Source organism: Ovis canadensis, chromosome 7 (genome assembly GCF_042477335.2).
Source record: "Ovis canadensis isolate MfBH-ARS-UI-01 breed Bighorn chromosome 7, ARS-UI_OviCan_v2, whole genome shotgun sequence".
Taxonomy (NCBI): Eukaryota; Metazoa; Chordata; class Mammalia; order Artiodactyla; family Bovidae; genus Ovis; species Ovis canadensis.
In genome coordinates this window covers 12,957,272-12,975,875 of record NC_091251.1, presented here as the reverse complement: position 1 = coordinate 12,975,875, position 18,604 = coordinate 12,957,272, and the positions used below count along the sequence as shown (strand labels likewise).

General features: G+C 41.4%; 1 protein-coding gene across 1 annotated transcript in view; it reads right to left on the bottom strand.

The window, feature by feature from the left end:
• Nucleotides 1-18,604, bottom strand: part of LOC138443983 (uncharacterized) — a 154,040-nt gene that overhangs the window by 101,839 nt on the left and 33,597 nt on the right. The window lies entirely within an intron of this gene.

Below are 18,604 nucleotides of genomic sequence, written 5' to 3'. Positions count from 1 at the left end.
TAAAAACAAAAAGAAACAATACATCCTATGAAAGTATCCTACGGTTATGGAAACACTAAAACTCAATCATATACTCAGATAGGCAATACAGTTAAAACAAGTTTTGTGTCTTTCATGAATTTTGTTAATGTGGAATAGCTCAGCTGAGCCAGGTCATCTTTAAAGGAATGATAAAATCTAGTTTTAGACTGTGAAGTTTCCATTAAGGGATAAAGCTGAGTAAAGCTCTTTCTGTGTGGACAGATGGTCTCCCTTGATTATGTAAGGGGACAATACTGAGGTGAGCTAGAGCTGGATTAAAGAGCAGCTTCAAACTCTACATTGAGATGGGGTTTGAGATGGGGTTTTATTCTGTATGTAACCAGGACCCAGCCCGGCTAGGGTAGTGACATGAGTGTAATTCTATGTTGAGAGGATGACTCTGGCAGCCTACACAAACCAGGAAGACAGTAAGCTACTCTAGTTGTTGCAGATGAGGGTCTGAAATGGCTGAGGGAAATTAGAAAGTGTGTACGTGAGAGGCACTGCACAGAGAGTCAACATGTCTTGTGACTGTTTGCAGAAGGACACGGAAAGAAAGCTTAGGGGTCTGACTGTGGAAAAAGAGAGAAGCAGCTGGTACAGAGGTTCGATGACTGCTTACTGGAGAGTGGTGGGGATCAGAGAACCGACAACTGGAACTGACTGTGAAGTGGCTGCAAATGGGGAGGGGGGCTCTGAGGGAAGCTGGGCTGCAGGAGTGAGCCTTAGAGTTCCTGAGTGGGTGAGTGAAGTCGCTCAGTTGTGTTCAACTCTTTGCGAGTCTGTGGACTGTAGCCTGCCAGGCTCCTGTGTCCATGGGATTTTCCCAGCAAGGATACTGGAGTGGGGTGCCATTTCCTTCTACAGGAGATCTTTCTGACCCAGGGATTGAACCCAAGTCTTCCTCATTGCAGGCAGACTCTTTACCTTCTGAGCCAGCAGGGAAGCCTAAAGCTCCTGGTGCAGGGTTAATCCCTGAAATTACGGAAATGAATACGAACCTTAGGAGAAGCATGTGGAAAGAGGAAACACAGAGCGGAAAGCAGAAATGTGAGTGATGGCAAGAGAAGAGATCTGAGGGGGAGAACAGCCAGTGGTGACAGAGGAGGATGAGGCACGGTGAGTGGTCTCACACGCGGTGATGAGGGCTGCTGAGAGGAGATAATCTGCTGAAGGAACAGGGATGGGGAAGAGCCCGAGACCGTGAGAGGACAGGGAAGCTGGCGGTGGGAGGCAGACGCGCCGGGCAGAGCAGAGGGCCTAACAGGTGGGCGCACACGGTGGGCGTCTGTGAGCGCCTCAGGAACGGTGCACCACGTACTGAGCGGCCCGACGACGAGCAGTGTACTGCCTCAGGGTTCAGGATGCTGGCAGGACAATACTTCTTCTGAAGGCCGTAGGGAAGGATTTGTTTGAGGCCACTGCTAGCTACTAGGAGTTACCCGGCTTGCGGCCGGGATCTGCCATCTTCACATTACGCACGCGCACGTTGCTGTGCGCCTGTCTATGTCCAAATTTCCCCTTCTTACAAGGACACCATCATGTCGGATTTGGTGCTCAATCGACTCCAATATGACTTCATCTTAAATAATTAAATCTACAATAATCCTATTTCCAAATAAGGTCACAGTCCGAGGTCCTGGAGGTTAGTACTTCAACATACAATTTGCCTTCAGAGGATGAAGGGCTTTCTGAGGCACTGTGGAAGAGGGAGGCAGAAGTGGCCCACCCTGAGGCAACAGCTTCGTAGTTGAGAGTATGGGTTCTGAAGCGAGAGTGACTGAGTTTTAAACGCAGTTCGGTCACTTATTCATCACGTGATCAAGTTATTAAAACTGACTTTTCCTCAATTTCCTATTTATAAAATGGCAATAACAGTAAGATCTAGCCCACGGAATTATGAGAACTAAACATATTAATAAACAGCACACCTAATGAAGCTAGTACAATTATTTTTTCTCCTTTTATAGATGAAGAAACCAATATCCATCGTGCATCTAGTAGAAGAGTGTATGGAAATAAAAAATTTACGCTAATAATGATTATGTTTTAATGCTTCTGCGATTAGCTGATGTATTTGCCCACTAATGGGATATTAGCATTTAAATAAAAGTAAATGAATAGAAAAGAAAAAGAAAACCTTTTTCCTAATCTATCAAGTTTTCTTTCAGGGAGAGTGATAGAGAGTAATTAGCTACAATATCAGTTACAAAGAGAAGGCTCCATAATACAGAAGAATTAGGAGTGGAAATAAAATATCCAGCTCCTTATTTTCAAATACAGAACATCTACCAATACAAAATTTGAACAACAGAAAGAGAATAATGAAATAAGAAAATAAAAATTAAATGAACTTGAGGTTAAGTCAGCTTCTATTTCTTCTTGTCTTTCATTTTCTCCAGTTTCTATGTTACTCTGGAGAATCTGAGATAATATTGAAAGAAGCACATATGGAGTAAAAGATTTTCAGCATTTCTATCAACTTAATGCTCTAAAAATATTTTTCAAGTGTTCTTAAAAGTTTATCTTTATTGCTATCTGCAATGATAAACATCCAGTGTTATGTTTACCCTTAGGAATAAAGTAGCTAGAACAATTTTATTTTGTTCCCAGTGCTGTTACCTTACAGAGGAAACAGAGAAAGACAAGCAAAGGCAAACACAAGAGGGAGGCAAGGAAGACAGCTTCTTACAAACTGGGCTTTTCCATCTATGTGTCCCCTGGCTGCCTTCTGTACAGTCTCACACACAGTTACGCACTAAATAAACACTGGCTGATGTGACTGACTGTGGCACAGAAGGGGAGAGGGGAAAACCCATTTTCCTTTATAACTCTTTTATCCTATTTTTGTTCTGTGTCGTCCAAGGATAAAGATAGTGAGGTATGAGGTATTCACTCAGAATGATAAATAATTACCTTAGGATTATGGAAGAACGATACATCTAAAATTCTAAATGAATGGGGTCATTGAATATTTGCATTTCACAAAAATCTAGGCGACAGATGATACACACACACTCATACATGGACACACATACAAAACACTTGGAGATAAAGCAGAAATCCTGCATCACTCATAATGCTATCTGTTTTTGCTCAGAATTCCCTGTGCATACTTCTGAAATCAATTCTCCAGTCTCCTCACCCCTTTGGTCCCCTTTGATTCTTTAGATGCTTTTCGTACAAAGAGTTCCTTATCTATGCTACAGGTAATACAGCTATTCCAGAACTCTGACTAAAGCATTTTATTATTGATTGGATTGCTCTTGGGTACAGAATGAGTGGATAAATGCATTCTGTGAATTTTGGAGGGGGATGAGAGGCAGAAAGACCCCCAACTTTTGCAGCTAGTGCTGCTTCATGCCATATGTCTGTCCCTTCAGTGCCTCATGAGACTCTCTTTGAAAACCACTGAAGGTGTCCTAAAATCAATGCAGAAGTTGTTAGCATCACCCTTCTACAAGACCTAGTGACAGGGCAAGCAGAGCTCTGAGGATCTGGGGAGGAAGATACTTGTCATGTGTGGAATGCCTAAAAGGAAGCCCAGTCCTGGTCCTAGGGCTCTGATAACTCATTGTGACTTTAAGCAGATGATTTGTGCCTCCCATCCTTAGTTTTCTTATTTGCATTAAAAAGAAGCATTTTCACTGGAAATTCTTTAGGTACTTTCCACATCTAACACTTTGTGATTCTATACTGAAGAGATGCATCCTCAAGGGCTCCATTTTCCATATGATGAAGCACAAAAGCCAAGGCAGGTTAAGAACATCGGACATGGAGCAGATAAATCTTTTTTAAAATCCCAATGGCTCCATCTTGTCAGCAATGTGACTTTCAGAAAATAAGTTGTGTTCTCTGATTATCAACTGTGAAATGAGAATGTACTTCACATAGTTACTGTAAAGATTAAATGTGGTAATTCCTGGAATATTAGCTTTTATTATCCTAGGATTGCATTATGTCATAATGGTCTATAGTAAAGCCATTCTCTTATATTAGGCCTGAGTTATATTCAAAATTACATTCAGAATAACGTAGATCTATCTTGGAACCTTCTAGAAAGAATCCTATAAACAAATAAGCTTCATGTATCTATTGAACAGTCTTCTCAATACCATTAAGCACTGTGGGGAAGCTAAAAAATTATAATATGGCCCCATCATTTAAGAAATTTTTATATTTCTTGGAGAAATCACTAGAATATAGGTTTAATGTTATAGTGTTAACATTATATATGGTGTATATATATATATATATATATATATATATATATATATATATATAACATATATAATATTAAAGTATCAACCTAATATAGTGGCTGGGAAGTGACCCACAGCAAGGTGTTGGGGCAGTATCTTCTAAGACCACAGTTCTTGAAACCAAAGAACAGATACAAGGAACATAATCTCTAGGAACCAAGGCTCACTCTGGGTCGACATTCCACAACGTAGGCCCAAGGTCTGAGTGAAGGAGATCATCAACAAACCAAGCTGAGAAACCCAAGGAGTCACATGGGAAAGTGGGAACCAAAGGTCAGTAGGTAAAAGCCTGAAGAGCCCAGGTGATGTTCAGTTAGATAGTTCAAAGCTACAGGGTCTTGGAGTGAGACCAGTGGCGGGTAACTGCCCCAGAGTGAGCTGCACTCAAGCCTGAGAACTGATGGTGAAGGCATGCTGAGGGCATGTCAGGTGGCTAACAAGGGATAGACAGAGGGTTACATGGAGGTGATGAGACATCTGGGGCTCTGAAATAAGGGTAGAAGTTACATAGGTAGGTGTAGCTAGGGGAGATAGGAAAGGGAAACATCTGAATAAAACAGAACTGAATGACTAAATAGTAAGGAAAAACCTTTATTATATGAAACACCACAGAGAAGGCAGGGATGAATAAAACATGGCAGGTGCTCTCAGAAGTCCTCTCAATGCCCTGGCTATCTCACAATCAACAGTACTAGGAAGCAAAATCCAATGATCAGTCACAGATTTTGCACTAGTACCTCTGATGTTGTTATTGTTGTTAATTGGTAAGTCATGTCCAACTTTTTGCGACCCAATGGGCTGCAGCACACCAAACCTCCCTGTCCTTCACTATCTCCTGGAGTTTGCTCAAACTCATGTCCATTGAGTTGGTGATGCCATACAGCCATCTCAATCCTCTAATGAGAGTTCAGTTCAGTTCAGTCGCTCAGTCATATGCGACTCTTTGCAGCCCCATGAATCGCAGCATGCCAGGCCTCCCTGTCCATCACCATCTCCTGGAGTTCACTCAAACTCACTCCATTGAGTCGGTGATGCCATCCAGCAATTTTATCCTCTGTCCTCCCCTTTTCCTCCTACCCCCAGTCCCTCCCAGCATCACAGTCTTTTCCAATGAGTCAACTCTTCACATGAGTAGCCAAAGTACTGGAGTTTCAGCTTTAGCATCAGTCCTTCCAAAGAAAACCCAGGGCTGATCTCCTTTAGAATGGACTGGTTGGATCTCCTTGCAGTCCAAGGGACTCGCAAGAGTCTTCTCCAACACCACAGTTCAAAAGCATCAATTCTTCGGTGCTCAGCTTTCTTCACAGTCCAACTCGTGCATCCATAAATGACCACTGGAAAAACCATAGCCTTGACTAGACGGACCTTTGTTGGCAAAGTAATGTCTCTGCTTTTGACTATGCTATCTAGGTTGGTCATAACTTTTCTTCCAAGGAGTAAGCGTCTTTTAATTTCATGGCTGCAATCACAATCTGCAGTGATTTTGGAGCCCCCCCCCCCAAAATAAAATCTGACACTGTTTCCACTGTTTCCCTATCTATTTCCCATGAAGTGATGGGACCAGATGCCATGATCTTCGTTTTCTGAATGTTGAGCTATAAGCCGACTTTTTCACTCTCCTCTTTCACTTTCATCAAGAGGCTTTTTCGTTCCTCTTCACTTTCTGCCATAAGGGTGGTGTCATCTGCATATCTGAGGTTATTGATATTTCTCCTGGTAATCTTGATTCCAGCTTGTGCTTCCTCCATCCCAGCATTTCTCATGATGTACTCTGCATAAGTTAAATAAGTTAATAAGTCAAATAAGCAGGGTGACAATATACAGCCTTGATGTACTCCTGTTCCTATTTGGAACCAGTCTGTTGTTCCATGTCCAGTTCTAACTGGTGCTTCCTGACCTGCATACAGATTTCTCAAGAGGCAGGTCAGGTGGTCTGGTATTTCCATCTCTTTCAGAATTTTCCACAGTTTATTGTAATCCACACAGTCAAAGGCTTTGGCATAGTCAATAAAGCAGAAATAGATGTTTTTCTGGAACTCTCTTGCTTTTTCCATGATCCAGCGGATGTTGGCAATTTGATCTCTGGTTCCTCTGCCTTTTCTAAAACCAGCTGGAACATCTGGACATTCACGGTTCACGTACTGCTGAAGCCTGGCTTGGAGAATTTTGAGTATTACTTTGCTAGCGTGTGAGATGAGTGCAATTGCGCGGTAGTTTGAGCATTCTTTGGCATTGCCTTTCTTTGGGATTGGAATGAAAACTGACCTTTTCCAGTCCTGTGGCCACTGCTGAGTTTTCTAAATTTGCTGGCATATTGAGTGCAGCACTTTCATGCATCATCTTTCAGGATTTGAAATAGCTCCACTGGAATCCCATCACCTCTACTACCTTTGTTCATAGTGATGCTTCCTAAGACCCACTTGACTTCACATTCCATGATGTCTGGCTCTAGGTGAGTGATCACACCATCATGATTATCTTGGTCATGAAGATCTTTTTGTACAGTTCTTCTGTGTATTCTTGCCACCTCTTCTTAATATCTTCTGCTTCTGTTAGGTCCATGCCATTTCTGTCCTTTATCGAGCCCATCTTTGCATGAAGTGTTCCCTTGGTATCTCTAATTTCCTTGAAGAGATCTCTAGTCTTTCCCATTCTGTTGTTTTCCTCTATTTCTTTGCATTGATAGCTAAGGAAGGCTTTCTTATCTCTTCTTGCTATTCTTTGGAACTCTGCATCCAGATGCCTATATCTTTCCTTTTCTCCTTTGCTTTTTGCCTCTCTTCTTTTCACAGCTATTTGTAAGGCCTCCTCAGACAGCCATTTTGCTTTTTTGCATTTCTTTTCCATGGGGATGGTCTTGATCCCTGTCTCCTGCACAATGTCAAGAACCTCATTCCATAGTTCATCAGGCACTCTATCTATCAGATCTAGGCCCTTAAATCTATTTCTCACTTCCACTGTATAATCATAAGGGATTTATTTAGCTCATACCTGAATGTTCTAGTGGCTTTCCCTACTTTCTCCAATTTAAGTCTGAATTTGGCAATAAGGAGTTCATGATCTGAGCCACAGTCAGCTCCCAGTCTTTTTTTTGTTTTGTTTTGCCTTTTTTTTTTTTTTTTTGCTGACTGTATAGCGCTTCTCCATCTTTGGCTGCAAAGAATATAATCAATCTGATTTTGGTGTTGACCATCTGGTGATGTCCATGTGTAGAGTCTTTTCTTGTGTTGTTGAAAGAGGGTGTTTGCTATGACCAGTGCATTCTCTTGGCAAAACTCTATTAGTCTTTACCCTGCTTCATTCCATTTTCCAAGGCCAAATTTGCCTGTTACTCCAGGTGTTTCTTGACTTCCTACTTTTGCATTCCAGTCTCATAAAGAAAAGGACATGCAAATAGAACTATCTTATGACCCAGCAATCCCACTGCTGGGCATACACACCGAGGAAACCAGAATTGAAAGAGACACGTGTACCCCAATGTTCATTGCAGCACTATTTATAATAGCCAGGACATGGAAACAACCTAGATGTCCATCAGCAGATGAATGGATAAGAAAGCTGTGGTACATATACACAATGGAGTATTACTCAGCCGTTAAAAAGAATATATTTGAATCAGTTCTGATGAGATGGATGAAACGGGAGCCGATTATACAGAGTGAAGTAAGCCAGAAAGAAAAACACCAATACAGTGTACTAACACATATATATGGAATTTAGAAAGATGGCAATGACGACCCTGTATGCAAGACAGCAAAAAAGACACAGATGTGTATAATGGACTTTTGGACTCAGAGGGAGAAGGGGAGGGTGGGATGGTTTGGGAGAATGGCATTGTAACATGTATACTATCATGTAAGAATCGAATCACCAGTCTATGTCTGACGCAGGATACAGCATGCTTGGGGCTGGTGCATGGTGATGACCCAGAGAGATGTTATGGGGAGGGAGGTGGGAGGGGGGTTCATGTTTGGGAATGCATGTATACCCGTGGTGGATTCATGTCAATGTATGGCAAAACCAATACAGTATTGTAAAGTAAAATAAAGTAAAAAAAAATAATAATAATAAAAAAGAAAAGAACATCATTTTTGGGTGTTAGTTCTGAAAGGTCTTGTAGGTCTTCATAGAACCATTCAACTTCAGCTTCTTCAGCGTTACTGGTTGGGGCATAGACTAGGATTACTTTGATACTGAATGATTTGCCTTGGAAATGAACAGAGATCATTCCATTGTTTTTGAGACTGCATCCAAGTACTGCATTTCAGACTCTTTTGTTGACCATGATGGCTACTTCATTTCTTCTGAGGGATTCCTGCCCGCAATAGTAGGTATAATGGTCATCTGAGTTAAATTCACCCATTCCAGTCCATTTTAGTTTGCTGATTCCTAGAATGTTGATATTCACTCTTGCCATCTCCTGTTTGACCACCTCCAATTCACCTTGATTCATGGACCTGACATTCCAGGTTCCTATGCAATATTGCTCTTTACAGCATCGGAACTTGCTTCTATCACCAGACTCATCCACAACTGGGTATTGTTTTTTCTTTGGCTCCATCCCTTCATTCCTTCTGGAGTTATTTCTCCACTGGTCTCCAATAGCACATTGGGCACCTACTGATCTGGGGAGTTCCTCTTTTAGTATCCTACCATTTCACCTTTTCATACTGTTCATGGGGTTCTCAAGGCAAGAATACTTAAGTGGTTTGCCAATCCCTTCTCCAGTGGACCACACTCTGTCTAATGAGAGAGGAAGAAGCAAAATCCTAGGCTGGGATCACAGTAAATCAACTGATTCCATCTCTTTGAGCTTCTGTATCCATAGTTGTAAAATAAGGACAATAATAGTTTCTATCTCACAGGATTATTGCAAGGAACCAATGAGATAATGACGGATGGTGCTGAGCAAAGGCAAACACACAGTAGGTGCTTAACAAGCATTAGTTGTTACTATTAACAGTCATTTTAACACATCTGGGCCATCATTCCGTTTGCTGCCTTCATGTATAACCTCACCTTTTCTTACCCATTTGCTGTGGCAGCCTCCAATTTGTCTCTATCTTTCCAGTCTAGCATTTTTCCTCAATGTAGCTTCACCGTTCTTTATTAAAGACGAATCAGATATTTTATCACTCTACTTCAAATTCCTAAATAGATCTCCACTGCCTTTAGGAAAAAGTTACAGATTCCTTCAGAATTTCAGGTCCTTTGGCATCTGGTTCCTGCTATTCTCTCCTAACTCCCTTCAATATTATACTTTCACTATGTTCTCCAAGTCTTTCATCTCTGGGCCATTGTGTATGCTGCCAATCTTGTCTAGATTGTCCTGTCCTGCCTGGTTCTGTCTTAGTTTCAACCTTCCCTGACTTTTCCTCTTCACTGCATCCCCAGTCAGGCCACAATACCTTGATCTTATTTTTATTACAGGTGCATAACACTCTACAGTGTAGCTGTTCATTTATGTATCTGTTACCCCAGCTAAGTGTTTCCATGACAAATTCAAATCTTATTTGTCCCTGGATTCTCAGTGCACAATGCTTTGTATGTTCTCAATAGATACTTATTCAAAGAAACAAGAAAGAAACGAAAGACTATCATATGACCCAGCAATCCCACTCCTAGGTATACAACTGGAGAAAATCATAATTCAAAAAGATACATGCACCTCCAAGTTCACTGCAGCACCATTTACAACAGCCAAGACATGGAAGCAACATAAATGTCCATCAATAGAGGAGTGGATAAAGAAGATATGGTACATACATACAATAGAGCATTAGTCATAAAAAAGAATGAAATAATGCCATTTGCAGCAATATGGATGGACTGAGTAAAGTCAGACAGAAATGCAAACATCATATCTCTTTTATGTGGGATCTTAAAAAATGGCACAAAGAACTTATTTACAGAACAGGAATGGGATCACAGATGTAGAAAATAAACCTACAGTTACAGGGGGAAAGGAGGGATAAATTGGGAGATTGGGACTGATGTATACAAACTACTATATATAAAATGGATAACTAATAAGGACCTACTGTATAGCACAGGAAACTCTACTCAATACTCTGATAATGACCTATATGGGAGTAGAATCTAAAAAAGAGTAGATTCACTTTACACCTGAAAGTAACACAACATTGTAAATCAGATATACTCCAATACAAATTTAAAAAAGAAAAAAGAGAAAGAAATGGAAGCAAGGAAAGAGAAGGGAAATAGCCAGAAAGAGAGAATGAGAAGAGGAAAGGAGAGGAGGCAAGAAGAAAAGGAAAGATGCCTATGTCCTTTAAGGGAACAAGTAAGAACCTATTTTCAGTAAATTTGTTGGTAAATGAAGAAAGAAGAACAAGAGAGAATGGGAAAGAGAGAAAGAGAAGGAAGAAAAAGAGGATTTTATCAGAAGTTTAACATAACAATTACTATGGTTGATAATGAAAGATTATCACTTATTTTTTCCTATTTCTGCTGGAATCATGGTGTGACAGGGACCTGAGAGCTTACAGCTTCTTCTTTTCACCCCCATCTCCACTGTGTATTTGCTGATTAGGTTAATACGGCAGGTGAATAATCAAGGAAGACAGATGGGGAATTAGGAGCAAACAAGTTCTCTGTGTTGCAGAGGAAAGGAAGTGGTGTACAACAGGTGTTGGTAAACGTTTGCTATAAAGAGCCAGGTAGTAAACATTCTACACTTCGAGGGACACAAGTGCTCTCTGTCACAAATTATTTTTCTTTTTTTGTACAACACTTAAAAATATATAAAAGCCATTCTTATCTTGAGGACTGTACAAAATAGATTACAGGTCAAATTTGGCTGGAAGGCCATAGTTTGCACAGTTCTGAAAGGAAAGAAAGAGCAAAGAGCCTAAAGTCCAGGAAAGAGTTTTAGTCCAAAGTGGGGGATAGGAAGAGAGATATTGGGTAGTTATAATATTAATACAGGTAAAAGATATTGAGATATTGGAATTATTAAACCTATAGCTATAGGTTATGAACTGGATCTCTTCTGATGTCCTTCAGAGGTTACTGGATAAAGTTTCTTTGAAGGAAGAAAGAAGGAAGTAAGACTGGGTCATGTGGCCCCCAGATTTATCTGGGTAACAGTTTTATGGTCCACATCTAGACCATACAACCTGAGGATGATTAAAGGAAGGAAGGAAGGGATGGGTGGCCATCTGTATGGTGTTTGGCCCTCAAACCAATGCCTGGTTTCACCACAGGAGCTCAAAGCCCATCTATCTCCTCATTGTTGCTACTGATTCCTGGCTCTTTAATTTACATTAAAGGAAAAGCTTCTTTTGTTCATTAGTCATTATAGCTCTTTTAAGTTAATGGCTCATTTAGTATTATAATTGTCCATACTGGAGGCCTTGAATTGGTTTCTAGGCCAATGACCCAATGGCAATAATAACAACAATAATAATGTAAAAGTGGGCTTTAGACTATATGTCACTTATCCCTGTAATAATCCTATAAAGGAAATACAGTTGTAGATGAGGAAACTGAGGTTCATTTGAGTAACTTATCCAAGGTCAAGGCAAGGCAAGAGTGGAGTCGTATATTTAACAATGACATGGTGTGGTACATAATCTTAAACCATTCACTCTCCCTGACCATTCACTCTCCCTGAATGACCACAAGTATTTCAGGTATAACCCAGGCACACTTCAACTCTCTCCACCTTGGAGTATGGTCCCTTTTCATCCCCACTTTCCAGAAAGGCTAACACCGTCTTCTTTGTCTTTCTGGGTCCCAAATCAGGTCCACTGAGTCTTGGGAACATGATATGCAGTAACTGGTCCAGTCCTTCCTTCACCCCCCTTTCCTCAGCTTTGATTAAACCTCTCTCCTTGAGGGTTTGCAGGTACCTGTGTCCACTTTGAATTTTCTATGGCTGAATTCAGAGCTCAAAGAGGTTTCAGAAATATCTAGCTGCAACCCCCCTCCTCACCTCCTCTGACAGATGAGGAAGACCACATGTTCAATATGAATACATTCTGAATTCTCTTAGACTTGGCTAATTACCCAAGGATTTTTTTTTTTTAGATTTATCTTTTTTCTTAAAAAAAAAAAAAAGAACTTGAAATACTGTTAAATTGACTAGAATTCAAATAAACACACCTTCCCCACATTTTCTCACCAGATCTGCTCTCTCAGAGATGGAAGATGCTCCCTCTGAGACTGTGCAACACAAGGGCTCTGTGCTCATGCCAAGCATCCCGTGGTGACTGCCATGGTGTGGGCAGCTCGCTGGGCGAGCATCTAAGGAGCGCCAGCTGTCTCACCCGGGCAGCCCCTGGGGTGGCGCCAGCAAACACAGCGGCTTTGCTGGCCTCCTTCAGGAGTCCTGTGGGGCTGGAATCTGGCCATTATTTGGGGAAAGGTGCAAAGGGGAGAGGGAAGAGGAGGGGAGGGAGGAAAAGGAAAACTCCCTGAAAGTAGCAGAACCAAAGTGTAGATTTCCCCATCATTGTAAATAAAACGAGGAACACACATGACATCTCCCAACAGGATGTTTCTGTCATGTGCCTACTCTCAGCTTCCGAAAAGTTTTAATTATGCTGAGGCTTAGAGTCCTTTTTCAAGGGACCCACACTGTTAGTGGGGTGGTTGGTCTGCTTGTCTTTTCTTCTGCTTTCTGGTGCCTAACCTCTGAAGGAAGAACATATGGGGAAGAACTGTGAGTCTGGTAAGGACACATAACTTGTGAAAATATCATGGTTCCAGATGCAACTGGCTTCACATCAAAAAAATCTTTCCAGGGTAAACATTTTGTTTAAATATTAAACTTAAGTAAAGCCAGACACAAGAATATGGTCTAAGTAACAAAGAGAGGCAGTGATGACCTCAAGTGAAAGGGAATTCCTAAGCGCTTCCCCAGACTGTCAGACCCTGACACAGAATGACAGCTGGAGGTTCAGTGACCTCCCCCCACTCCCGCCCCGACCTGTTTTTACTTTTCAGATTTGATACACTGCCTTTAGCTGTGTATCCAGACTCCAGATTCTTTAAAAATTACTTTATATTGATACTGGGAATAAATACTTTATTTTGGATTTCTTCTTTAATGTTTCTTTTTCCTGACACTACAAAATTGTCCACCTTAAAGAATCTTTACTGTAAAGCCCTTAGATCTTGATGCTAACAATAAAGGAGAGAAAAAAAAAAAAGAGATGATTTTTAAAGAAATCTTCAAAGCAGCTACACAAGTGAAGACACAGCATTTGATCCTGACCTTGTCAATTTTGTTTTGATTTATGACTGTCTAGTGAAGAAGGCTTGCAACATAGATTCAGCTTTTAATTACTCCATTTTGTGTCACATATACTGCACTTAACAGGTAAGAGTTAAGACTGTCTGGTGCTCTGGGTAACTGCTATCATTCAATAACTCCTCAGCGCTTGCTCAACCTCTCATGGTCACCAGGAAAATCCTATGGGGGTCGGCTCACTTGTTTACTGGGAATAAAACAGCACAAACAACTCATGAACAAATCAACTGTACAATGACTCTCAGGGTAGGGCAGATCTTTACTGGAAGCCAAATGGATATTCATCAGCACCATTGACTTAAGACAGAGAAAAACAGCTAATTGTAAAAGCTAGAGAATAGTACCTATGAGGAAAGCTAAAAGAAACAAATTTCTTAACCTGGAAAAGACAAAGCTGCAGAATGTTCTAATAAAGATCTTCCCGTATATACAAAAAGTGGAAAAGGTGGTTGAGGCAAGGAAGCAAGAACAAGAATAAAATAAGGCCGATACACTGATGTCAGGGATCCAACACTGTAAGTGGGAACTGAGAAAAAGGGTCTTGCCTTTCTTTCCTTCCTTTCTTCATTCCTTCCTCGCATCCACAGTAAGACTTAGGTTTCTACCCCCAGCAATTCACTGGCTGAGTGCTGCCTCAGCAGAGGGCAGTCACCCACTCTTCTGGGATGATTCCTGTGCAGATTTATCTAAAAACAAAGCAGTAAGTTGGGATTTCATGTAAGATTCTCCTCTTCCTTTCTGAGGGAAGCAGAGCAGGGTAAAGTGAAATAGGAAAAAAGCAATATTCAAACTCAGAGCAGTCACTGAACAGGTTCTGAGAGGAGGCTGCCTGAGAGTGACAGCTGCTAAGCCCCAAGACAGTCTACACGACAAACACAAGGCCTGAACTTGTCTTTTTGGTCACATCTGTCCAATCTGATCCTAGCAGTATCTTCAAATCACAACAAATAAATAATGATTTTAAAAGTACATGATCTTCGTGTGCGCGTGCTCTGTCACTAAGTCGTGTCTGACTCTTTGTGACCCTATGGACTGTAACCCACCAGGCTTCTCTGTTCATGGAATTCTCCAGCAAGAATACTGCAATGGGTTGCCATTTCTTCCTTCAGGGGATCTTCTCAACCCAGGGATCAAACCGCGTCTCCTGCGACTCCTGCACTGGCAGGTGGATTCTTTACCACCACACCACCTGGGAAGCCCTATATGATCTTCAAATCACAACAAATAAATGATGATTTTAAAAGTACAGATGAGAGATGTCATTTATAGTTCTGCGTGGGACAAAGAAAAGAACATCTTTGGAAGAGAAGGCCTGGGTGGTCCCACACGTTGTTGAAGTATTTAACTGCATCTGGAGTCTGACTTCTTCAATTTTAAAAAGTTTACTTTTTTTCCTTTATAAAAGGGGACATAACTCATGATGTACAATTTAAGAACACACTGTCAGGACTTTAGTGGATTCTTTAAAGAAATGATTTTATGGACATTGGAAGGGTCTCTCCCTGTACACTCCTAAGGTCCTAAGAAAGAAATTTCTTCATAACTCCTCCCTTGAGTTAGTGCAGATGTTCACAGCTAAAATCTAATACTGGGTTGAGGAAGAAATAACATTGCATGTTATCTTGTTCTTAATAGTTAACTTTGAGTTTATTAATTTGAGCCTAGAGAAAAGCCTCGCAGCAGCTGGGCAACCACAGGGGCACTCAGGTTACAGAAGGGCCTGGGCGGGGAGGTGCAGGTGATCTCCACTGGGCCTGGGCCTGGGGACCTGGCAGCTTGAGACAGTTCCTTTGGCAAATATAACTGTCTGTGACTGACATGATGACCCCCCCGAAACTTGACAGCATCATGCACAGAAATGTGTGTGAACCCCAGGAGAGAAGCATTTCGGCTAAGACCATTTGCTTACCATGACCCTTAGGGGACAGGCACACTTTGAAGCCGTTTAACAGATGTTCCCACTACATTAAAAAATGCTTGGAAGGTAGTGCAGAATTTCCACAATGTTCTCAAAAGTTGATTTTGAGTTTCTTTTAATAAGCATTTTCTAACATGTTCCCTTAAACGGCCTCTTCTGTTGTACACATGTATATACATGCCCAAGAAACGAGTGGTGTCAAGATGGAGGTCTTCTGCAATGCACCACAAGCAACTCTGGGAAAGGCTGTTGATGAAAGTTCCTAAGACACAGTCACAAAGACTCACCCTTCTATTCTGAAAGAGGCTGGTTAGTCTCCACTGTATTAACAGAAGGGTCTCGTAGGTTGCAATGCACTCTTTCTGAAGACAGTCACTACCTTCCATTTCTTGGCTTCTTTCTCCTTGATTTTCTCTCTGATCCAGTCTTCCTGCTTCATTTAGTCTCATGCATTGTCCTTTTCCACAACTGTGTATTTTTCTTTCCTATCTGTGACATAGGCCAGCACAGGACTAGTTTGGTTCCCTTAAGTGGAACTCAGAAAGTGAAATAAGACTTCCTACCTGGTGGCATACTCTTAACCACACCCGATTAGATGTTCTACCCATTCATCTCTTCCCTAGACCCCTGAGATGAACCCAAATATCTGTGGAGGGCATAGAGTGGGTGGTAGGGGTAGTGGAGACATTATAGAAAAGTGATAGGGCTTTATTATAACAACAATAGCTAACACCTATTAAGCTCTTATTATGGTCTGAATACTGTTCTATATGCTCTACATTTATATCAAGTGCTACAATTCAACAATACGTTCTCAGCTTCATACTTAAAAGCAGAAAGGAGAACATATTCCATGTCTGAACCCTTTCATTTATACAACCTACACAAAATAATTCAGAGAACCTCTTCTCAAGTGAACATTGCAATGTTCCTATATTTGCAAATAAATACACACATACTCATATACATATCAAATTGTCAAAAGGCAAAGGGCTAAAGGTATAGTAAAAATAACACCAAGAAAGAACTTTTTAAATACCTTGACTGAGGTGCATGTATTCCCTCCTGAGGGGCCTGCCTTCCTTCTGTACTATAACAAAAATGAAAGTCACTCAGTTGTGTCTGACTCTTTGCAACCCCATGGACTATATGGTCCGTGAAATTCTCCAGGCCAGAATATTGGAGTGGGTAGTCTTTCCCTTCTCCAGGAAATCTTCCCAACCTAGGGATTGAACCCAGGTCTCCTGCATTGCAGGCGGATTCTTTACCAGCTAAGCCTCAAGGGAAGCCCCACTATAACAAAAGGCCCTAAGGTAAACACAAGTATGTCTTCAAGAGGAGGTGAAGAAGGAATAATAATTCAACAACTAGTGTTTTAAATTCAAGTTACAGGCTATTCAGAACAGTTACCTACCTTATTGGTCACCTTGACAAGCCCATGAGGCAAGTATCATTTTTATAATTCCTGTTCCACAGATTAAGAAAACTGAGGTTTGGAATAGTCATATCATTTGCCCAAGTCACACATCAAAGTGTTTCAGTTATCTACTGTGGTATAACAAACTATCCCCAGATTTAATGGTTCAAAAATATTAACTTATAATTGCTCATGATTCTCTGGGTTGGCTGGGCAGTTCTTTTGCTTCACAGAGTATCCATCTGGAGCTTGGCTGGGTCTAGAATAATCAAGTGGGCCTCACTCTCATGTTCGGTCGTAGCTGCTGGCTATCGGTGGGGGCACTGTGGCTCTCCTCCACCTGGCCTCTCCTCACCCAAGGCCTCTCTTCTAGTGGTCCCTCTACTAGGACAGTCCAGACTTCTTTACATGGCAGGATTTCCAAAGGGAAAAAATGGAAACTGCCATGTCTCGTAAAGCCTAGGCTTAGAAGTCACACAGCATCACTTCCACTGCATTCTACTGGTCAAAGCAAGCCCTGGCCAACCAGATTCAAGGGGAAGGAAATAGATTCAATCTGTTGAGATTGGAGCCATATGCACGTGCAGGAATAGGAAGAATTGTAGGCAGGTGGAATGTGAAGTCAAGTGGGCCTTAGAAAGCATCATTACAAACAAAGCTAGTGGAGGTGATGGGATTCCAATTGAGCTGTTTCAAATCCAGAAAGATGATGCTGTGAAAGTGCTGCACTCAATATGCCAGCACATTTGGAAAACTCAGCAGTGGCCACAGGACTGGAAAAGGTCAGTTTTCATTCCAATTCCAAAGAAAGGCAATGCCAAAGAATGTTCAAACTACCGCACAATTGCAGTCATCTCACATGCTAGTAAAGTAATGCTCAAAATTCTCCAAGCCAGGCTTCAGCAATACATGAACTGCGAACTTCCTGACGTTCAAGCTGGTTTTAGAAAAGGCAGAGGAACCAGAGATCAAATTGCCAACATCTGCTGGATCATGGAAAAAGCAAGAGAGTTCCAGAAAAACATCTATTGTTGCTTTATTGACTATGCCAAAGCCTTCGACTGTGTGGATCACAATAAACTGTGGAAAATTCTGAAAGAGATGGGAATACCAGACAATCTGACCTGCCTCTTGAGAAATATGTATGCAGATCAGGAAGCAACAGTTAGAACTGGACATGGAACAACAGACTGGTTCCAAATAGGAACAGGAGTACGTCAAGGCTGTATATTGTCACCCTGCTTATTTAACTTATATGCAGAGTACATCATGAGAAACGCTGGGCTGGAAGAAACACAAGCTGGAATCAAGATTGCTGGGAGAAATATCAATAACCTCAGATAGGCAGATGACACCACCCTTATGGCAGAAAGTGAAGAGGAACTAAAAAGCCTCTTGATGAAAGTGAAAGAGGAGAGTGAAAAGTTGGCTTAAAGCTCAACATTCAGAAAACAAAGATCATGGCATCCGGTCCCATCACTTCATGGGAAATAGATGGGGAAACAGTGGAAACAGTGGCAGACTTTATTTTTTGGGGATTCAGAATCACTGCAGATGGTGACTGCAGCCATGAAATTAAAAGACACTTACTCCTTGGAAGAAAAGTTATGACCAATCTAGATAGCATATTCAAAACCAGAGACATTACTTTGCCGACTAAGGTCCGTCTAGTCAAGGCTATGGTTTTTCCTGTGGTCATGTATGGATGT